We start from the raw sequence: 23,509 nt of genomic DNA on the forward strand, positions 1-23,509 counted from the left end.
GCTCCACAGGACACGACTCTCTCTGAGTGATGTCTCTGGATTATTGGTTGCGGATTTACATATTTGAGCGATTGCAGAAAATGTATTTAACATCAAGCTCTCGCTCAGGCTGCAATCTAATTACAGCGAAGCCCTGTTAATGACAGATCACATTTAGCTGTACAATAGTTTAATGGATGGACTGTCGGCCATAAACCAGAGCTGCATGTGCACGGTAACGTCATTAGACCCCCCCCCCCGACCGTATAGACCACCACAGAGTCTGAACACTTCTGTACACCTACATCAGCTGACGACGGCGAGTCAAACAAAGTTGTTGACATAAGCCGGGTAAAACACAACAGGCGTAGCCGTCCTCTCAGTGTTTCAACATGCAGCGTGGAGTCTATAAAGGCTCAGCTCACCTTACTATTTGTATAGCAGCTGTAAAAAAAAAAAAAAAGTCAACAGTCAGCCTGCAGAGCTGCTGAGATGTCTGGAGCTGCCAGTGTGACTGCAGCAGTGACTGGACCTATTGATAGTTTGGATGCACACAGTGACAGATAGCTCCTCTGATGGTGTGGTGGTGTATTTCTGAGGATGCACTAGTGTTGCAACTACAAATGTCTGTAGAAAAAATAATCTGTCACAACATTTGTGTGACATCGTGGCAGGTTAATGAACAGGTCGGAGGTTTTTTACTTCACGGTACACATCATTCAGACGAGGATTACGATGTTGCACATTCCTGTGCATACTAGATATCGATGTACTTTTACTCTGCTTCGTCTTGGTCTCTGACAAAGATCACTAAATTGCCTTTTGAACAAAACTTAAAAGGGTAATTGGTCCTATGTCTGATTTGTTTAACATCTACTCTGATAAGTTGAGTCATTCCAAGAAAGTGAATACAGGAGATGAGACTGTTTGTGAGGAGTTGTCATCCAAATCTTCTGTAATATAATTTGGCTACCCGATCCAGTGGTCCCCATCCTTTTTCTATCCAACAGACGACCCCCCTGACTAAGTGACATATTTCATAAAAGATGACAACTGATAAACTGCAATTAAACCTAATATTTAATGAAATAACTGCAGGAACGTGTGAAGATTGCCTCAAAAATGAGTTTTCCTGATATTTTTTAGGAACTAAACAATTCTATGTGTGTATTATGTTTTTATTTTTGTGTTGTGTTTCAGTGCAGACCTCTTTGACCCGTCTCTCTCCTCCGGCAGTCATGTCTTTGTCTCCATTATTCATGCAACATCTTGTCCACACTCCACGTCACACTCATGCATACTGATAAACACCTCATCGTTTCCTTTGCCTTTTGTTTATTTTTATTTTTTTCCATTTGTTAAACAATAAATTACTTTTATTTTAGCCTTTAGGCTGTTTACCAGAGAGTCTCTGTGAATATAGTTTGTGTTCATATCTTCACTGTGCCCTTAATCCTGTGAGAGTTTAAGTTTATATCTTACAGGATAATCTAAACTTTAATAAAAGCATAATTTAAATTCTGAGGCGTCTCAGACTGTGTCAAACTTTTATCAGCACTTAACAAGCAAAAGCTTTTGGGAGTCTGCCTCTGCACCAAAACTCTCCAGTAATCTATTTACCCAAATAGATCTTTCAAATATTAGCCATACTATACCTTTTGTATATAACACCTGGTCCTGGTCTTGACTACAACACTGCCAGATACTTCAGGCATCAAGTGAAGAGACAAGGCCCGTCACAGGGCTGAGAAACAACACCTCAAGCAGGTTAGTTTAGGTTACAGGCCTCCTCGCCTTCCTCTCTCACACGTGTAGGTTACGGCCTCAGACGTAACAGCGATTCATTCCTAGAGAAACACTGACATCAATTTGATGCACACAAAATTACATCAAACGCACTGTGAGCACAGGAGTGCACGACGGTAGCTGCATTTTTTTTTATTTCTCAAGGTCTTGCTGAATCATTAATGTTCTACGCTGACGCGCTGCATTGTAATTATAGGAGCCAGTGATCTTTGCTTACATTTTTTGCCTTTTATGTATAAAATTCTGCTTTTCTCTACAAATCACGAGCCTGGCTTTTCACTGGAACATGATTGAGGGGCGTAACACAATATCAAAACTGCACAGATGGCATATTTTTGCACGTTGAAACGGTTCAGAAAGACTGTGCCACACCTAATCACACCAGCTGATTCATGGTGGAGCTCCCACGCTGACAAGTGTTGGGTTTTTTACTTTTGATGCACAACTGAAATGTAAGCAGCTGGTCTGAGCTCAGCCCCACCGGTGGGATTCACAACACTCAAAGTCCTCACCTCGCAAAACGTTGAGGAGGGGAACTCGATTCCTCCCACAGCGAGCTGTGGTCCACATCACTCTGGGGACTGGAACAGATGCCCAACCAATTTGAGGACCACTTTGAAAACACTTTGCTGTCAAGGCTCGGACTAACGGTGCCATGATTGGACAGAATCATAACCTGCCCAACATGCTGTGCAGATCAGAGTGGAGCTCTAATTAAAAAAACAACAACATCCATCAGTCTGACAAAGAGGGGCGAGAGAGAGACTGAGACCAGCAAAACCTGTGGGGAACTGTGCAAAATGCAAGTGCACAGAGACTCCCTGGTGATGCTGTTATTAATCCACAAGGGTGGATTGATAGATGGATGGATGCAACATGTACAAGTCCAAGCTCAGTGAGATAATCCGAACCTGTGGGGAACTGTGCAAAATGCAAGTGCACAGAGAGCCAGAGTGAGTTTATTGATTCAGATAGATAGGCGGATAGATGGATGGGGGAAAAAAGAGGAACAGCTGAGTGAAAGAGAGACAGAAAGAGAGAGAGAGAGAGAGACTCGGGGAAATATGCATCGTGTCTCAGTGTTATTCAAATGACATACAGAGGAAAGGCTTTCACAAGCCTCCTCCTCCGTCGCCTTTAATCCTCTCCATCCTTTTTACGCCTCAGTCTTTCTCTCCTCTGCTCCTCATCTCCAGCCTCAGCTGGCAGCTCTCTCTCTCTCTCTCTCTGTCTCTTTCAGGAAAAATAAAATAAAACGTCTCCTCTGGTGGGCACAATTTATTCAGTGCAAATAGCTGAGAGGCAGCAGAAATTTGCACACACAAAAAAAAGAAAAGAGAGAGAGAGAGAGAGAGAGAAAGGTGCGCGGATGAGCAAGCACCGGACCGGTCCGGCGACTAATTGCCATAATAAGGCGCACAAGTTCGCCAGCGAGTCAGGCACGTTTTATTTCTCCGTATTACCATGTAGCCAGTGCCGCAGCGGGGAGATAATCGGGCGGAGGGAGCAGTTACAGAGAGGAGACAGAGAGAGAGGAGGAGAGAGAGGAGGAGAGAGAGGAGGAGAGAGAGAGAGGAGGAGAGAGAGAGAGAGAGAGAGAGAGAGAGGAGCTGGCAGCACATGATCACACAGGCTATCCAGTCACCGATCAACTGGAGCATTCATAATTGCGCTGGCGACAACATATGGGAATACAACAAGGCGAGATTGTGGTCACACCTGCCTTTTTGGAGGACACCGGAGGACCAAACATACACACACACACATACACACACACATATACATACATACACACACACACACACAAAGGGCGTCCAAATCTGAGGGGACTTTGCATCAAACACAACCGAGAGAGGAAAAAAAGCGTGGCAACCGAAGACCATCCGGTAGGTGAGCCTTGATTGATGTGCGCGGACTGCCAATATGCTCTCCATCATCCGATGGAAGCCCTGAAATAAATAAATAAGTAAATATTTAAAAAAAAACACCCCCTTTTTGGTGTTTTAATGCGCGTTCGCTTTTTTTTTTTTTTTTTTTAGTCCAACAAGTAGGCTATTATTTGGCACATTTTAATTTTTTTTGGTGCTCAGTTTGTGGCACGGTTTGAGAGAGATAATAAGATCTGTCTGTGAGACAATGCAATCGCCTCTTTGCAGGGGGGAAAAAAAGCCACTTTGATTGAGGTGGCTGTGGATATGTGTCTGTCAGACATATTTATATGTGTATATATAAGATGTGGATTCTGGTTTAGAGGGGCCCAGTCTGGATATAAATTCAAACAAAGGCGAAGACACAACATAAAAGCTACATGGATTAGGCATTGATTGGCGCAGGTCTTCATGCAAGAGAGAGGGAGAGAGGGAGAGAGCAGAATATTAAAGCATGTTGTAATGTTTGTCACATTGTAATCTGCATTTGATGGAGCAAATGTTTGTATTTTAGTCACAATTAGGTGCAGAATGTATGTTCAGTCTAAACGCAGGCCTGTTCACATCATCATATCTCGCTGCTTTTCTGCTATGAATGAAGATTGTAAAGTTGCTAAGGTGAGTTCTGGATAGAACCCACATACCCTCCTCCCCTCATTGCCAGGTTTCCATTGACTTATCTGACTTGTGGACAGAATTACTGCATATATTACTCCTGCAGCAGTGCCTCCCACCGTGCACGCCTATTAAATTATCATTAAGTTGGCGAAACACACACGCCAAAAAAAAAAGAGGAAAAAAAAAAGCTGAAATCAACAAAACATGCCTTGAATCTAAATGTGGAATTGAAATATAGGATGATCAGAGGTGCTCCTGCGTCCATAGCTCGCTCTAATAATGCAGCCGATGAGATAAATTAGTCAGGTTTCATCATGTGTCATCAGATCAAAATGAAGAACGTTCGTCTTCTTGCTGTGGACCAAACGTAGGTGTTCCAGCAGCTCTAAAGGAAACCAAATTTCAAGCATTAGTGTCTGATTAAAAAGGATTTTAATAGGTGTTGACCAACCCAACACATCCTGTGTGTTGAATAATCAGGACTGAAAGGTAGATTTGGCGAGTGATGAGGACGCGTATTGAGACATATGTGCTTCAATAACTTCTCACCTTACAAAAAAACAGATGGCATCGCCAAAGGAATTCATCTTGAGAAAGTTGGAAGAGACATTCTCGGTTGGACTAACCCCCACTGACACGCTGGCACCGAGGCCTGCGTCTGGCAGTAATGATGGCAGTCGTGGTGAATGGCCTCCCTGATTACATTGCTCAGTCTTACGACTTACCCGTACCTTTTTTTTGTTTTTTTTAAAAAGAGATCCCTCTTGTTGCTCTGTAACTACGACGCTAACGCTGCAGAGTGTCGCTGAATCGATCTGCGTGGCTCCATCATGCATCAACGCTGTAAATATGCAAGCAATTGAGATTTGCAATTGGATGTCCAGCTCGGGCACAATGCAGCCTCTTCCAGAGCTATTAGACGCTCGGCCATTAACGCGGTTATTGAATGGCGCGGCTTTCCAATTCATTCATTTGTAGATGCAGCAGGCACATTATAGTCCAAGGTTGTTTTGTAGTCTCAGGTCTTTTCAGGAGTGTCTTTATGTTTGTTGATTTGAAGTGGTAGTAAAGGCAAAAATACAGATTTTTGCATTTATTTGGAGAGCTTAATACCCTGTGCAGCAGTCCTGTTGGATTTGTTTATGTTGCTGTCCAGGTCTTTCACAATGAAGCAACTGATGGTAACATTTGTATGGCTGCAGCACCTTCCTGGCATTAAAGGAAAGCATTGAAAATCAGTGTATTGTGTCAGATGATTAATGTCTTTAGTAAGCAGCTGTGTAATAAGGAAGATAATGTATAGGGAGCCATTCATTATTGCATTTTGCTTAGAGGTTTACTTTCAATAATGACCAGCTTGCTGCAAGCGTGCTTTCTTTACTTGGCAACCTGTAGCAGATCAGAGACTCGTGTTGTTGCTGCCAGTGATAGGCCAGTCCCGAGTCATTACCGCTCGTTTCAATTGGCTGTGAATGCAAGGTAACATTACTTACTGACGTTTGACTTATTGGATGTTATTGACGTTTGACTGACGTCCAGATCATTTGGTCCTGATTGCAGACGGATTAGTTTCAACGCGTCACGTCACACAAACACAGCTTTCTCATGGAGAAATCATTCAAAAAAACAGGTCAGAGAAGATGCTGCATCAAGGATTTTACAGAGGCAACCTTAAAGATCCGTTGTGCTGCAAGCCAATTCAGATCTGCTTCATGACATCCTCCTCACTTTGTACCATCACAGGCTGCTCAGTGTTGCCACGAAACAACCTCACAAAATCAGACAGAAATGGTGCAACTTCAGCCCAGCAAAGCGAGCTGCCCTCAGCCACCGAGTACTTCTTGCTCACGCAGGGAATATGTGAACTTCCTGTCTATAAAACATAACAGCATAGCCATTATATTCATGACAGCACAGTCATTATAGGAATGACAGCCTTCCCGCTACCCATTGTTGCCATTACAGCTGAAAAATTGATGGTTTGCAGTGTCTGTGTTGGGCAGTAGGTGGAAACTTGTCAGAACAGACGTGGAGGTGGACTGAAGAACGGGATTAAAACAGCTTATAAAAATTAGTTTAGAGTGATTTTGACAGAAAGCACCTTAAGTGATTGTATTGACTCAGATTGTTAATTGTAAGGGAAGTCATTCCAAGAATGCTAGTGTTATTTTCAGTGCCACAGTGTTAAAACAACACTGATTAAGGAGACGCAGGAGTGCCAATTAGTACTACTGTATAACAAACTGGAAGATGTATGTGCATGAAGCCGGGCGCACGATCAATTATCTGCTGCAGGGAAACATTCGCAAAATCTAATATTATATATGAAAAATAAATCACATTTTAAGGTGAAGGTTTAGACTTGAGCAATACCTTTCCCATTAAAGAAACTTACAGTCTTCCAGCGACCTTTCAGCCTCTTTTTAGAGATCTAATTTCTGCAAAATCTCCAGTTTGTCATATTTTAAATGGATTTTGCACCCAACTGTTTTTGCTCTTTTAATGAAAGCCGTTCCTGAGCCACTTGCTCTTTTTTTTTTTTTTTTGCAGCAGCAGCAGGGACAGAAACACAGTCCCTCTCTTCTTCGGTGAAAGCATTAGAGGGGAGGAAAGGAAGGGAAAGGAAAGGGAGGGCTTTCTGGAACCAGTAGAGCCTTTGGTGTTGTACCCTTGCCACAGGCCTGCGCTGAGCTGGACAGCCTCTATCTTTGGCCATGACCACAAATTAATTAGTTGTACATTTGCAGGGTAAACAGCACGTTGAACTACTGCTGACAAAACCGAGGTTCATTGGATCAGTGTTAGTCGGCTGGCTGGGAGTCCAAAGAGTGTCAGCTTGTGTCAGGATGTGTCTCTCTACCTTAACTCCATCTCCATAACCACTTACTCTCCAATCACAGCATCCATCCTGCTCGTTTTCTATCATCATAAACGCTTTCATTCTGATGATGAACACCTATTAACTAAATTTACATGTAAATTAAGGGACGTCTTCTTTGTGTGACTTTTTGAGCAGCCATTAGTGTATTTCATTGGAGGAAGAGTTGGCAACACTGTCTTTCGTGGATTTATCAGGACATTTATTGTAAACTTTCTGCCATCCCGTGCAGCAGACGCCTGAGTTTTATGAGTGCTATTTATTTGGCAGAGTGGGAATGGCGATATCAGCACATGCACTCCAAAACGAAATCCTTCCAAGGCAAATAAAACACAAATGGACACGAAAACATTTCCGATTGTTCCTTAATTGCTGTTGATAGTTGTAATGCTGATTCCAAACTAGCATGGAATATAACACACCTATCAGTCAGTGTTATCCATCAGGAAGTTATAAATACTTTGAAAAGTATGTAGTGGTCACGGTAAGGCTCCGTTTCATGCAAGGTTATTCATATTTTTGGGTTTATTTGGAGTTTTTGTAACATTTTGGCTGTTTAACTGTCTGTAGATATTTAACAGATTATCTACAGCAGGGGTCTTCAACCAGGAGTCCACGACCCCTAGGGGGTCCACAAAGGTACTGCAGGGGGTCCGACAATTTTTGTCATAATAATTGCCAATTTTCACCAAAATAATAGTGAATGTGAGTGTGGAGATATTTGAGAAACTACAAACAACGGAGGCATTTACACTGCAATTGGATGAATCAGTGGACATGTCCAAAGAGACGCAGCTCTTGGCATTTAATAACCAACAATAATTATGCGTAAACCTTTTTTTTATCATCATAAACACATATAGGCTAATAACCCAGTATATAAATTGATTAATAAGATGAAATAAAAGCTGAATAAAGTAAATATAAAAGTTATTATAGGCCAGGCTCCCTGTTCTGTTCTCGTCCAAGGGGTCCTTGGGTTGATCTACAGAGTATCTGTGATAATTCATGAACATACTAAACGACAGCGGTGTGATATCAGAAAACAGTTTTTGAATCTCGAAGGATACTCAGCTGCAGGTGTACTATCCAAATAAAGTGTTACCGAAGAATTTGTGCAACAGCAGCTCAAACTCGGCCATGTCAATCAATCAAAGTCAGCCTCTTCTCTACATTGACTTTATTTCTGCAACCCGAGCATCAAATTTAACAACCATCTAACAAAAACAAGTATTTTCAGGTGCTGTGATGCATAAAAAGGTTTCCCAGAGTAGAAATGTAATGAAGTCGAGCATAATTATCACTTATTACACGATGCATGCATGTCATTAGTGCTGGAGCTCCTTAGAGTCTGTTTTGACATGTAAAGATTGTAGACATTTGGATTTGATTCGACACCAGACTGTTGCGAATGTTGGTGCATTAAATCACTTAATTTATCATGATTATTTCCACTTCTATATAATTAATAACATTAAACGGCACAAATCAAACGCATTGTGAACATGGTGGGTGGTTAAGTGCGACGTGAGCTCAGTGTTGTACCTGCACTCGCTCTAACAGTCGGCCCTTCAGTTCTATCAGATTTTCAGGCTTTGGTGAATATGTAAAAAAAGGAGTTGCAAGGTCGCAATCCACATTTAAAAAAAATTGAATCTAAAGCCAGCACAGGTGCACAGATGTGAGATTGGCAATTTCATGATATGACTAAAAAGACCAGACAGGAACTGCTCTCCCTCCCCTGCTATGCCTCAATCTTTCTGTGTGTGCAGTGCATATCTTTCCCTGATTACATCAGCTGTGGTGCAGATACAACCATTAACTGTGGTTTGGGGCTGTAGAAACATGGCTTCCTGCATTAATTTAGTCTTTTTTGACTATTTTGAATGCCAATTTTACTGAAAAAGAACAAACTGTCTCAGCCTTTAAGACAGAAAGCTGCCAGTTCCTTCAACGGTGCATGCAGAACACTGTGACCAGTTTACCCACACTGTAGATGTGAGCTCCGCAGATGAAAGCAGTGTGAGGACATGGGGTCATAGCTCCATCGACGTTGTCCAATATGCGGCTTTACTTTTGAAATTTGGTGTCCTAGAGTCCCTGGATTGAATTTCCAATAACAATAGTCGTGTGAGCAGACATCAATAGCTTGAAGCTGCTTGTGAGAGTGTGCCGAGCTGGAATACAATCACAATTCTTCTGTCTCCAAAGAGCCTGTGTTGTTCTACCACAGGCAATATCATTTCCTCCTTTATGCATTACACTGCCATGTTGAGAGACTGGGGAAAAAAAGCAAACTAGGTCCTCACTCAATTTTCATTTGTCCTTCATTTCTACTGAACAGACTCTGGGTGCAGAGATGCAGGAGATGCAGCGTTGATTATATTCAATACTGTAATGAAAAAATCAAACCTTCTGCCTGCTTGTTGGAGCCCAGCATTCCCATCGGAAATATGTTCTCCTGGCATGTGAACTTGGAGCTTTTTATCCTTGAAAAAAGAAAAGAAAACACCACTCGAGCCCACATCGACATCTTTTAAATAACACTAGCTCTTAACTGTTTATCTGTGCAATATATCAATATCTCTCTGACAATGCAGCCTTGAATAAATGTTTCATTTAGGCTTGTACGCGTACGCACTAGGCCCGTTTGTGAAATACTGTAATGTAGCGTTCCGCTAATAAATCTTATTGTCTAACACAGGAGAGACCGGCGGAGTTTGAGGCATGAAGTGAAGTGAATGTGCTGATAATTTGCATGAACGATTTGCAAAATCACAACAGTAATTTGAACTGAAAAGAGACATTTAGAGAGCTGAGACAGACAAAACAACAGCGGTTAATGCTTTCGGGTTTTCATTTTTTATGTCGAGGCTCTAAGTGAGATACAGAGGACGCCTTCTGAAGCCCAGTAGTATTGACATTTGCAAACACTAAACTGTATAAATCAGGCAGAATGCGTCTTCTAAAGAGAATAAGTGATCTGGCAAACACCCTTGTAGTCTGTAAATCACAAAAATAAGCATTCGTGCTGAGTTTAGTATATTAGTAATAGAGATGTATGTGACAATAGTTGACGAAATATACACACAGATTTAAAAAGCTGTCAGAATCAACTCAGCTGCAGATTGCTGCCCAGTTGTAAACTAATGTATGGGCCAAAGGTATTAAATATTAATGCTTCCCATGAGGTGGAATATGAGCAAGTTGTATCTGCATGTGTCTTGCCCAGTCATGTAACATGAAAGGCTTCAAGAAATCTATTAATCTGCAAATCTGCGAATATCAAGTAACTGCGTGTCAAATCCAATGTACGGTGCGTGCTGATATACGGGATTTTCAGACCCAAATGTCTGCTTGCGTGCTCACACTTTTTTTTTTTTTCCATGAGTAACTAAGCTCTCCCTGTGCAGCGTAACCGTGACTGTGGGATGATTGATGGACCCAAAGTCAGAGAGAGAAGTCATGACATCACATTTTGTACAGTGTGTCGTTAGTGCAGCGGGCTCCATTAGGGGTTCACAGCAGTCTTCATTCATCATACTGGGAGGATAAAACAAGCATTTCTTAAAAAAATGGATGCTTAGTTTTTCTGCTGTTGTTTTTTTTTTCCCCCTGCGAGTAATTGTAGTTTACTTGCGGCCGGATCCTAATGAGGACGGTCGCTCTGAAAATGACTCGTTTTATGCCAATGTGGCATCAAGACGAGACCTTTCACATCTCATCTTGCCACACATGCACAGTATGCATAAAAGTATGCATAAAAACGGCACATTGTTGTAAAGTTAATGTCACGGTGAACCCCAGGGTGCGCTCATCTGGTCTAAAGCTTTAAGAATCCCAATGCTGTGGCTTGCATACATAATAATTTTGCCATAATAAATGTTTGTCATTCCTTTCCACATCCCTCTCCTCTCCTCTTTCTCTCTCCTTCAGCATTGTTTTCTCCTTTCTTTTCCCTCTGATGTCGACCTCTCTTCTTTTCGAGCTGCCATGTTTTTTTGTTATCATCAGAGACAGATGAAAATGAGAGAGAAAGGAGGAGGAGGAGGAAGAGGAGGAGGAGAAAAAAAAAAAATAAAAGCCTCGGGGCTCGTGTCCTCACATCATCACCACTCCCTTTACCCACCCCCCCCTCCCTCCAGTCTCGTTCTCTATCCTCTCTATCCTCCATCTTTCCGTCTTCCTGAGTGACAGCTGGCAGCCAGTAGGGTACAGTGGGCATGCCAACCCAAGTGCAGATATTTGCCAACTGCCTTGAGAAAATACACATTTCGAACGTGACTGACTCATGCTCAGTGTCTTCTGTCGCTGCTCTTTTTTTTTCTTTTTTTTTTGCAGCACATATTACAATCACTGCAGCCCGAAGAGCTTTGCGGCCGTTAAAACACAACGCAACAGTACGTTCACAAAGGGCCTGTAAATGAATCCAGTGGGACGGACACGAGGCCACACAAGGCAGCCGCTATAAAATAAACCACTGAAAGCTGCAGAGCAGACGACTAACAAACTATTTCATGTGGACTGATTTAACATTTTCATTGATTCGTTGTCTAAATATATATTAATCGAAATCCTAAAATCTGTCCCTCCCCCCCGTGTGTTAACATCTAATCATGAAGATGTTCGCTTCTGGAAGGCTATAGCGATTATTATTTTTTGTTTTGACTGGAACAATAATTAATTTCCGCTTTGTTGCTCATGTGGCTTTTTTCGTTCTCCTGAAATAAATACATAAAAAAGGACGCCGGTGCTTTGCTTTTAAAATTCAGGAGCTTCATAGCACACAGCAAAATGAAGACATCTCCTGTAATGACTCTGCAATATGCAAACAGCACCTTTTGTGATGCAAACAGAGAGCACCGTCCTCTTACCCCATGCGGAAAACACACACACACAGTATATGATACTCTGAATCTGAATATGTGACATCCTGACTGATAAGTGGTGTTAAAGGAGCGAAAATGAGCTGCAGTTATCATCGTTATTCATTCAGAACTTCACCAATTTAAAATCCCCAGTGACAGACAGTGGGAAGTGACATTTGGGTCAGTTTCTCTGCTCGATGTCGACTGAGCAGCAGCTCTGGAAATCCAAGATTTGATCAGTTCTCTGGAGGGTGAGTTGCAGAATTTGACGACAATTTACGGAGCTACAGAGGTCTGTGATTGCAAAGAGGAAATTAAAGGGCACACGATTAGATAAAAACATACATGGAGAGTGAAAGAAAAAACAAGATTTGTGTGCCATACACACACTTAACGTCGATGTGTAATCTGGGATTATTCTTGTGCAGAAGGAGGGCATGTTTAGCAATACATGCAACGCAGAAATACACGAAATAGACAAAAAAGGAATAAACCCAAAACACGAGGCTCAGACTTAAACCTTAAGGGATCAAGCAAGACAGGCAGTAATGAAAAATCAGGGATACAGAGATTTGTTGTTTTGGTTTGAAAGGAAAGACACACACATAGAAAGAAAGAGAGAGAGAAAGAGAGAGAGAGAGACGGGAAGAATCAGAGACAAGAACACCGGCAACAATAATCTCCTGGAAACCCGAGAAAGCTCACTGAGACTTCTATAAAAATCTGATATCTGTCTGAATGTCGTTCTCGCTATTAGGCCCAGTTAAATGTGTTAACATCGAGCATTTAAACGCTGATTACTCCCATTACTACAATGGCATTTGTATAATTACCAAAGCAAACAGGGGAAGCTACCACAGAGCATTTACACTACAGATGACAGTATGTGTCTTTGCATTTCACTGAGAAGCTCATGAATTGTTTTATAAAACAGCAGATTGGTGGCGGTTGGTGGCACGAAACAAGACGAGAGTTTCAAGCAAATATTGTGAAATTATCGTTATTATTATTGCTCGTTTTCTAATGACTGTGAGACTATTAATTGCTAATTGCAGCCCCCAGTCTTTAGCCTCTCCAGTTAAGTGACAGATAACAGGTTTTTCATCCCTCTGCCATTTCTAAAAAATAAACCACGGTGATGCATTTTAAGCCAGCATGTCGGCCTGCCGTGTGGCTGCTCCGCCTTTTAGTCATTTAGGTCACACTTAGGTTTCAGTGGTCATTGGGATTCCTCTTTACGAGCCCAATGATCAATCAATCCCGTAATTCAATCCCCTGGTCAATCATGTTTAAATGAATAATTCACAAACCATCACAGAAAGCTCAGTGAAATGGTTCACAGGCAGGACGCTGCTCTTATCCTGCAAGGAGACCCTGAATGGATTCAGTCCAAAAAATAAAACAGGATTAGGATCAAAATGTACGAAACAAAAGGGAAGATTTGTGCGTCAGTGATCGACATGTTAGCAGAAATGTGATTACACTTGCTCAAAGACTTTGAGTCCTTTATAGCTTTATGCAGAACAGTTTGCTTGAGGCTGACGCTGACCATGTAATTCCAATGTCTCTCAGTTCGAGACTTTTGTTGCTTTGTGTCACACCTCCTTTCTCTCCACTCATTTCCTGTCGCCTCCACTGTCTCTCAAAGAAAAAAGCACCGCTCAGGCTTTTCAGCGCCTCATACGCATTGAAAATGAGTTGCAAGAGAAGTGCTAAAGGCCGTGAAAAGCCATTCTTTCTCAATCAGATGTGAGTCAAGTCATTCTAAGCGGTATTGTCTGCAAAGGTTAAGTTAGATTTGGTTATTTCATATTTGAGATTTCTGTTTTTTTATTTTTTCCTTTGCTCTGCTAAGTGGCAAAGTGTCATTGCCATGCCTTGTTTGAGCACACAGGCATCATAACGGCTCTTCAGAAACCTCGTCATGGATACAGCCTCCATGTTTTACGAGTTTTATGTGCTCTCTTCACTGACTTTGAAGGTTATGTCACATACATCTGTGCACCAATCAGGATCAAGTCGACACTTATAACCACACCAAAAGTGTTAAACTCTCAATAAATAATTCATATTCAAGATTTTGCTAATTTAGTCCTGAATATTTAGAACTATACAGCAACTTTTTACACCACCTGAGATAAATATGAGGCTCTCCAAGCACCACCATTATGACAGGTGTAAAAATACAGTAAGCGTAGGCTGATCCTATTCAGCTAAAGACACAGGAGGCTGGTTTATTCCTAATAAGAAGATTTATTTACTGTTGTTGAATCCTCAGTGTCTTCCTAATATTCACTTACTATCTTGTCACATTTTAGTCTGCTAATCATGGATGTATATGAGCGCTATGTGCATAAATACGACTACGCAACAGTCTAATACTGAAACCAAGTATTAAAGTATCTCCAAGTATCAGTACAAGAAGTTGTCAGGACAGGAGGAAACAGAATGAGAGAAAGAATACTTACCTGCTCCGTCATTTTGAGACACTTTGGCCCTGAAACACATTTAGTGGTAGAAGGTAGGCGGTTTGATATCCGACTCCTCCAGTCTGCATGCTGAAGTGTCCTTGGGCAAGATACTGAACCAAAGGCTCCCACCGGTGTGTGTGTGAACGCTTATCAACTGTCTGAGCTGGCACCTTGCATGGCAGTCAGCGCCTTCGATGTATGAATGGGTGAATGCGGTGTGTAGCATAAAAGCACCTTGAGTAGGAAGACGAGAAAGGTGCTTTATAAATACAGTATAAAGAGTATTTAGTATATTTATAGCCACAAAGCTGAGACTTTCCTCTTTGCAGGCATACAGAAAGTGCTTCTTGTGGTTCATGCATTAACATAAATTTACCTATATGACCCACATCATCATTTCCTGCTCAGTATTTTATAAAAACAGCTTTATTTTTCTTGTGTCAAACACATTGTTTCAGATTAATGCTTCCCATTTAGCGCCTTGCGTGCAGCAGCTATGGTAATTTCAATGGTAAAGCAGCAATAATTTGCCGGTTTTAAACTTTGTTGCTGCTCAGGACCAGAACATAGAAGCAATCAGAGCAATCTGTTGCACTGCCCACACTAGGTCAGATTACAGCGACACATCAGCCGCTCACAGTGTGGACGCCCTGTCAGGGTGCAATAACCAGCAGCCCACACAGACTGGGGCCCAGATGGACAGGTTTACTGTTTCTGATTTCCTTCCCCTCCTCCTGCCACCGAGCAGTCCTCTCTCTGCGCTTCAGGCTTTGTGCTCTTGTGAAATGAAGTGCGATGATCAATTGCGCTGAAAATTTCTCAGAAGGTTTAAAATGGAGTTCTGTGGCCCCCGTCTGCCTCCTGAATTTTTTAACTTTTCCTCTGCGCAGAAAGACAAATGGCTGCCCTTTATGGAACAGCCTTAAGGAGTTTGATTGTTAATACTGGGCGTGTTTAATATTATAGAGGAGAGTTGTTAAATATATAAACACATTACAGTACATCTTATGATTTATGAGCTTTTTAGAAAATTGCATTATACGCTTTTTTATACACGTATCTGTTTTCTCTGTTTTCTAACTAATAAACTGAGTTCTTATTTATTTATTTTCGACTCCTCTGGGAGTCGTCCATATGTGCTTTTTTACGACGTCACAGTTTTCAGAGTCACAATCAGTCATATGGACGTGGATCGCTTCCAGAATACACACACACACTCTGAGAATAAAGGAATAAATTGATAATAAAAAATAAAAAAAATGCCAGGAAAACATAAAATTTCTTGACATTGAGGTTATTGGCTTTTGTGACTGGAGAGAAAGTTTATTGCGGGGAGCTTTTCAGAGGCTAAAAGGAGACAAAGGAAGCTAATCTCACTTAGAATGGTAAAACCTGCTATATAGCTAATGAAGTATTATACTGTGGTCAATGAGGTAGAGGCACTGCAGAGAGCCTACGCAGTATGTGTGTCTGTGTGTGTGTGTGTGTATGTACAGTGCAAGTGTGTGTGTGCGTCAGTGTGCTTTTGTTGTATGAGTGGGGGTTTGTTTGTCAGGAGGATGTGGTGATAATGCCGCCATCAAGAAGTGAAGTCTTTCAAGGGAGAATGAGCCTGCATGGCAGGAAGAGGAAGGCAGAGAGCAGAGAGAGCTTTCAGTGGAATAGAGAGAACGTAGGCAGGCAGTGAGAATAAAGAAAAACATGCATTATGACAAGAATTTCTATCATGGTATGGAATAGTATGTAACAATAATGTGTTTTTGCTTATTTTACCGGGAACTGCAAATTATGTAATGTATGCTTTAAGGCCCCAAAGCCATTCATTTCCATACAGTATAGCAAGACTAATGCTGTGTCTCAATTCGGATACTTCTACTGTATGTAGTACACTGTGTACTTCCTCCCACAGTGTGCTAGTAGTAGTGTTGTCTCGATTTGAGTACACCCCAAGCGGAAACCTCTGTGGACATGCTAAATCTATCCTTCCCTAGTACTGTCACAGTACTTTTTTGCTGCACTAACATGTCCTAGTCTCACTTGTACCCCGATTGTTTCAGCTAAATGACTAAATGCAATGCAGTGAAGTGAAACCAATGCAAGAAGTGCTAAAAAAAAAACTGCAGTTCCTCAAACGTCCACTTGAGGCTGGCTACAGAACGAGTCAATCTCCATAATATGTTAAAAAGTCCAACTTCACAGCAGAAATGAACATGTTTACAGCCTGGTACAAAAAACAGTTTTGGCCTCTATAGCTAATTTTCCTGCTCAACAACTGTACTGAGGGTGAATTTTTATATAACTCGCATGTTCAAATTATATTAAGGCTTAAAGTTATGCAAAATTAAGAACATAGCCGCTTTGATTGACAGGTAGGTGCTGCTACAGATGGCTTGGTTGAGCACCCAGACTTTATTTAGCCCGCCTCAGCTCCACCGATGATCCACGTCTTAGTTTGGATCAGTCGGGAGGGTTAGGGTTACACTGAGCTTCAAAATGGCTACAACGTTGTTTCTTGATGCTGAGTATGGCTGTTGTGCACTTACTAGAAATGACAACTCTATTTCCTTTTTTCGCCAAATTGCAACCAAAGCATCAGCGCCAACATTTGACTTCCAAATTGTAAATATAAAACTTTTATTTAACTTTTATTCACCACAACCGCTTCCGCTCCAGCAGCTTTGTCGGCAGCCATTTTCACACTGCATGGCAACGCCCTGACGGCGAGAAGTTTCAAGTGTTTCACACTCAACAGTTTGACCTAATGAGCGTACCATCCAGGAGCTCCCAGCACACTGCATGCTCTGTAACAATGGAAGTATGTGAATTGAGGCCCAGCATAAGAGTCTACAGTTATTGTGGCAGCTCTGCGAGGCTGTATTTAGGCCCATTGGTGCTTTGAGCTAAACGTTAACAATGACACCGTGACAATATGTGACCCGTGGCATCATTTCGAGTCACTTTGACCCAGAAACAAGTTGTGATAATGTTCGCCACAAAGCTGAGCCTTCTCTCTTTCACAGACGTGCAGAAAACTCAAAATGTGTTTCTGGGTCAAAGTCACTCAAAATGATGGAGCAGGTCACATATGTTAACCGTCTTAATTTAGTGTGTTAGCATACTAACGTTTGCTAATTACAGCCAGAGGCTAAAAACCAAAGCCATGTAGTAGACAAATCAAAGATTTTGGACTGATGGTAGTGCTAGATGAAAAGTTAGGAGTTCGCCGAAGTTATTTCAGTTTGTCCTGAGGGTAACATCAATGACTGCACCACATTTGACGGCAAAATCGTGACGTTAGTGTGGCTAAAAATCAATTAGCAGCCTCTTGAGACTTGAAACTTAAAGTGTGTCTTTCTTTTGTTCCGAGTTCCCGTTATTGTTGCATGATAATGTAATTACTATTGTTTATTGAGTACAATGAATGCAGGATTAGAGCAGCTACGATCAATATTGTTACATTAACAACAGATTGGCTTTTATGTGAAAGCCCACACAGCAGTTCCCTGAACTCTACAGAGCGCTTTAGCGTCTTTCAGGACATTGTTTTGGTATTTCAGCGCCCAGCTCTCATGCTGTTGTTTTCTGCCGCTGCAGCAGTTCGGAGGTGCTGGACGTAGTGCAGCATTTATCAGCTAAAGAGCCAAATATTTAATTGAAGAATTGGTGGAGACAAAAACGGAGCTAAAAGGAGAGTAAATATTGGATTTACATTCATCAGTTGGACAGAAACACAACTCCAAATTACTTTAATGCTGCACTTTAACGGCTGGATGTGTAAATAAGCAACTGTTAAGCCACATTGGTGATAATAAGTGAGTCCTATGGTGGTTTGCAGTTCATTCAGCAGTTGCTGAAGTACATTTGAGTGAAGTGAAGTGACTTGTAAAAGACATACAATCATTTTTCAAGTTATTTTTCAATCTTAAATCATAAATAATCCTTTACGTGTGTGTGACTAATCTCACATACCATGGCACCCATCAGTCTGGTATTTTTCGTGCACATTTATGACTTTTATGCTCAAGGACCTCTTGTGTTTGCGGTGATTCACGTTTTTGAAAAACCTGTTTTATTGAGTGCTCTGTTTTATACCTCCATCGACTGCTGACCCTTCAGTCCTCTTCACTGGCCCGTAGGGGCGTAGTGTTCGCCATTTTACGATATGCGACGTAGTAAAAGGTGTTTTAGGCTAAAAACAAGGCTTACCTGACATCCATAGAAACGTTTGGTCTTGTTTTGGATCTAATCTTTGAACTAAAGTTAGGTGTGGTATGAAATTTATGAATCCCTGTTATGTTATCTTGACTGTAAAGGATGCCCGCTGTACTCTGCCTCTGATTAGCTAAGCACACCAGCTAGAAAATAATAAAATAACGCCGCTGGGACACACCTGGCCAGCCTCCTCTCGTTCAGTTCTGCAAAATGTTTTCATCGTGACGTCCGGACGCAAGTCAAGGTTGTGTTGCTCTGTAAGCTGAATCAAGGGCGTGCAGGTTTGAAAGATGACAACTGTACTTTTCTCAGCGGGAGCGCAAATGTCATCAGTCCTGAAAATATGGCTGAGCAGCAGTGCTGCGGTCAAAGGTCGCGACTGTATTCACACGTGGAGCTTTTTCCCCACGGAAACTTAATGACTGGAACATGGACACCAACCGTTTTAATGACAGAGATAAAACCTGGTTGACCTGACCTCTGGGGAAAAAAATAATCCTTTGATTCAGTCACTGCCACTGTAGATAATTGTCCACTCTGCAGATAGATGCATGCACACTGACCCCTGCAAGGAGTCTGTATGTACAGTGTGAAACTGGAACAGTAATAAAAACAGCACAAAATCTAAAATAACATTCAAAATGGAAATGGTGCACATGTTTATTTTGTCTTGATGTGCTTGCATTGGCACGCGTAACTGTAATTTTTGAGGCTCCTGATGATCTTGGTCCCTGGGGGCCATCTGAGGATACTCTAGAGGCTCCTTTTTCCATCAAGAACGGAGGAAAACCTCCACCGTACCTCCTGTTCTTTTCCTTCTGTTCCTAGTTTCTGCCATTTTCCATTTGTCAAGTCCTGCTGTATCATTTTATGCTTGACTTTCTTTTCCTATTACCTCATGTACAGACGGTATGGCAGCCCGTGGGATATGTCAACATGCGGACCCATTAAATTATTAGACCTTGTTTATCATGAACTCTGTGGCATACAGAACTGACTGCATCATTTTATTATTCATGCGGCATGACTGTTCCCAAATGATGCTAACAGGACCAAGTGGGATCAGATTAATGCTGTCACATAATGACACGGGAATAAGACAAGCACGTACACATTTTGACATGTCGCTTTTTAATAATTAGTGGCGTTCGGGGGGCCAGCGTGGACATAGTGTACTGTAAGATAAAGTCTGTTGTTTTGTGCTGCAGCCTTGGTCAGATTGACGTGGCCAGTTGGATCAGCTTTGGCTATTTCTGTCTTTTTTTTTTTTTTTTTTTTTTTTTTGTGGTGCGAGCTTGCTGCAGGCAGGAGGAGGTTGGAACGCTGTCCGCTCGACTGAGTGGTCGAGTGAGGGCGACCCGTCTCGCCAACAGGAGAAGAGACTTTTTAAAGGAAGCGTTTTGTAAGGTGAAAGCCCTCAACGAACTGCACCTCCTGTGAGCTGCAGGCCTCTGTATGACATGAACGACCAAGCGTATAGTGGTCAAAGCAGGCCAAAAATCGAAAAAGCTGAAATATATAGTTTGCTCTGTGATAACACGGTCTGTTTCTCGTGCTCATACGGCTGTAAATATGTCATTAAACAGGCCATCCAGACATGAGTCATCTGTGAGATTAGTCTTTGTTTTCTGCATGCCCTCTGTCCTTCTCTATTCTTATCCTGCCTAATTTCCTCTCTGTCTCACACGTTTTTTTTTTTTTCCCACCCCAGCATGTTGACCTTGTCCCTTATTCCACCTTGTTCGATTGTGAGATCGTCCACAATGTATGTGTGACTGTGTGTGTGTGTGTGTGTGAGTGGACAAAGAGGAAATAGAGGATAAAGGTGGGAGAGAGAGCAGTGGAGAGAGAAGGGGGGGAAAGAGAGAGGGAGCAGTGAGGTGTCCAGCACTTAAATTGCCTGTTTATTTCCAGTCATTGCATCAATTACACTGATACAGCTTACAAACGAGTGCACTGAATGTGTTTGTGTGTACGTGTGAGATGGGGGTGGAATAGAAAAACGATTAAGAATGATAGATATGGAGATCTTTGTGCTGTAGTGAGCATTTTCTGGCTTCCGGCGAGTCCCCAAAAAAAAAAAAAACACACACGGGCAGAAAAGATCTTTTTTTTTTTTTTTGTTCTGTTACAAGCGAGGGAAGCGAAGGAAAGCTGAACTGTATTTTGATTGTGATCCCTTTGACAATCAGTAAATCCATGCATAGAGAGCGCACGGCTGAGTGTTTGAAGGGGTCCGCAAGGGTGTGTCGGCCTGTGGCTTGCCCTGAGATCAGGAGCGTGATCGTCGGCTCTCTGGGGAAGAGGGGCGTGTCTGTGACAGGCTGCAGTGATTAGTGGAGCTCGGCGGACAGAATTTATCAGACTCAGCCGAGGCCATGAACCATTTCGGCCTGCAACTCTGCAATTTGTCTCCCACTTCGCGTCATATAACAGCCTCGGTGTGGCTTGCTTTTGCACGTTTTTTTTGCGACATGCATGATCGTCTCACCTTGTGCATTTCTGTTTGTGCCTCGCATCGTGGAAGTATATTTGGATTCATCGATGGTGAGATGTTAGCAAATCTCGTTTGGATGACAAGGCACTTTACCTCAGGGAGATATACAAAATTGCTGTCAATATCAATATGATGTGATATATGCTTACTTCAGTTATTCTGCGATTGTGCGAGTGCATGTTGCATTTAAATCTTGACGGATAAAAAAAAAAGATTTCTCAGGAGGATCTCCGGAAGAAGTGCTGAAACGAAGAGTCAATTTTACAGTTGCAAATAAATATAGATTAGATTTATTCTATATTAATCTGCCAATTACTGTATTTTCTCAGTTAGTTGATTAATCATTTAGTCCGTTGTATGGCTGCAACTAAAAACACTAAAACACCATGCACAGACTCATGAACGTAAAAATTATTCAACTACGTAGTCGACTGTTAGTCAATTAATCGGATTGTCTATAAACAGTCAGAAAATAATGAAAATACCTGGCAGAATTTCTCACCGTCCAACATTTTCAAATGTTTGATATTCAGATATTCAGTATACTGTTGTCTAAAGGAAGGAAAAGCATCAAATGTTTTCCATTTTGGCCTTAAAAATGCTAAATTGATCGTTTGATTAATAAAAATGTTAATAATTTTCTATCGATTGTCTAATTTATTTTCAAGAGACTCTGTGTTACCAGAAAAGACAGACAAATAATCCATTTTCAGTTGTACAACATATAGATTATATTCATACTAGATCAATTTTCCAATTATTTTCTTTGTTAGTTCATCAATCCTTTTGTCTATAAAGTGTCAGAAAATAATGAAAATACCTGGTAGAATTTCTCAGAGTCCGACCTCTTCAAATGTCCAATCAATAGTCCAAAGATATTTAGTTTACTGTAAGAAACGAAGGAAAAGCATCAAATGACACCAGAGATGCAGGAATCAGAGAATGTTTTCCAGTTTTGGCTTTTAAGAAAATGCTAAATTGATCATTCAGTTATTAAAATATTCAATAATTTTCTCTGGCATTGTTTCGGTTGCATCGCTAGCACAATAGATCTTAGCACAGGTACTCAATGAAACAATGAGACGTGGATAGCACGCTATGAATTTCGTTGGTGCTCAGGATTGTTGTCATATTGAGCAAGGTGAACCAGAAATGGCTTCTATAAGACTGTCCATCTATGCTATATCACACTTTCTCCATATGAAATCACCAGTGATCTAACTTGATGACTTAAACTGAGACACAATATCTGTCTTTCTTTGCAGTTACCATTTCATGCTTTGGGAAGGGAGCACTCTATGAATAAGGTTCAAGCACACAGCTATATACATGCCAGATGAACACTTGAATATGCTATGAATATATACATACTCAGTATACAGTATGTCCAGAGAAGGTGGGTCAGAGAGCCCTCTGCAGATTTACATCGATCACATGGAGAGAAAATGGTTAGAATGATTCTGTGCAGTTTAATTTTTGAATAATAAAACTCGTGCATCACTTTAACTTGGATTAATTGGTGCCTGGCAATAATAGAACACGATCGGATCCTCCTGAGGCCCTCCTCCCAAACGACATCCCAAATCTGCATTCCCAGCTCCTCCTCCCAGGATTTTTTCAAAGACTGTATAATCCACTTGTTGAGAGGATATATTTACAAGTCTGAGACCAATTTTTCGGATTCAGGTGCTTATAAAATAAGCTTATGAATCATTGTTCCCTCAGGGAGAGACAGTGACTCACATAATTCCTAATCTGCAAATATCAGAAGAAATGTGTCATGGGAAGAGAGAACTTGTTTAATTGCCAGAATTTTTGATAGCCAATTAATTTTTGGCAAGTGTTAACCAAGTAAAAGAAAAAACACTTTTTCTGGCTCAAACTTCTGAGAAATAAATATATTTGTTATGATAGATTCATCTGGGAGGGACAACTTTCACACTGTCACATTGTTTTTCACATTATCACATTAAGAAGGTATCAAATAAATTCTTAATATAGAAATCTTTGCTGCTTCAACAAGTCACCAAGGGCTTCAGAAACCGTGATGAGTCCCAATTTTTTGACATTTCAAAGATGAAACGATTCATTTGTTAATCAAAGGAACAACTCAGAGATGAATAGCTAATGAAAATGTTTACTTTCATTACTGTTATGAAGCCATCGGGTTTTCCTGCGTTAGAAATGTCAAAGTAAATCCGTGTATTAGAGGAAACTACTTTTAATCAGCTGCTGAGCAGCCAATCATACTG

At 41.3% G+C, this 23,509-nt stretch overlaps 1 protein-coding gene across 2 annotated transcripts in view; it reads left to right on the forward strand.

Moving 5' to 3' along the window:
• The first annotated feature begins 3,019 nt into the window (after positions 1-3,019).
• Positions 3,020-23,509, forward strand: part of flrt1a (fibronectin leucine rich transmembrane protein 1a) — a 45,019-nt gene continuing 24,529 nt past the window's right edge. The window contains exon 1 of one of the 2 annotated variants that reach the window (XM_019259568.2): positions 3,020-3,675. The gene's annotated coding sequence lies outside the window, so the exon portion shown is untranslated. The remainder of the gene's footprint in view (positions 3,676-23,509) is intronic. The other variant, XM_010740166.3, reaches the window with a different exon arrangement.

Source organism: Larimichthys crocea, chromosome XXII (assembly GCF_000972845.2).
Source record: "Larimichthys crocea isolate SSNF chromosome XXII, L_crocea_2.0, whole genome shotgun sequence".
Classification (NCBI taxonomy): domain Eukaryota; kingdom Metazoa; phylum Chordata; class Actinopteri; family Sciaenidae; genus Larimichthys; species Larimichthys crocea.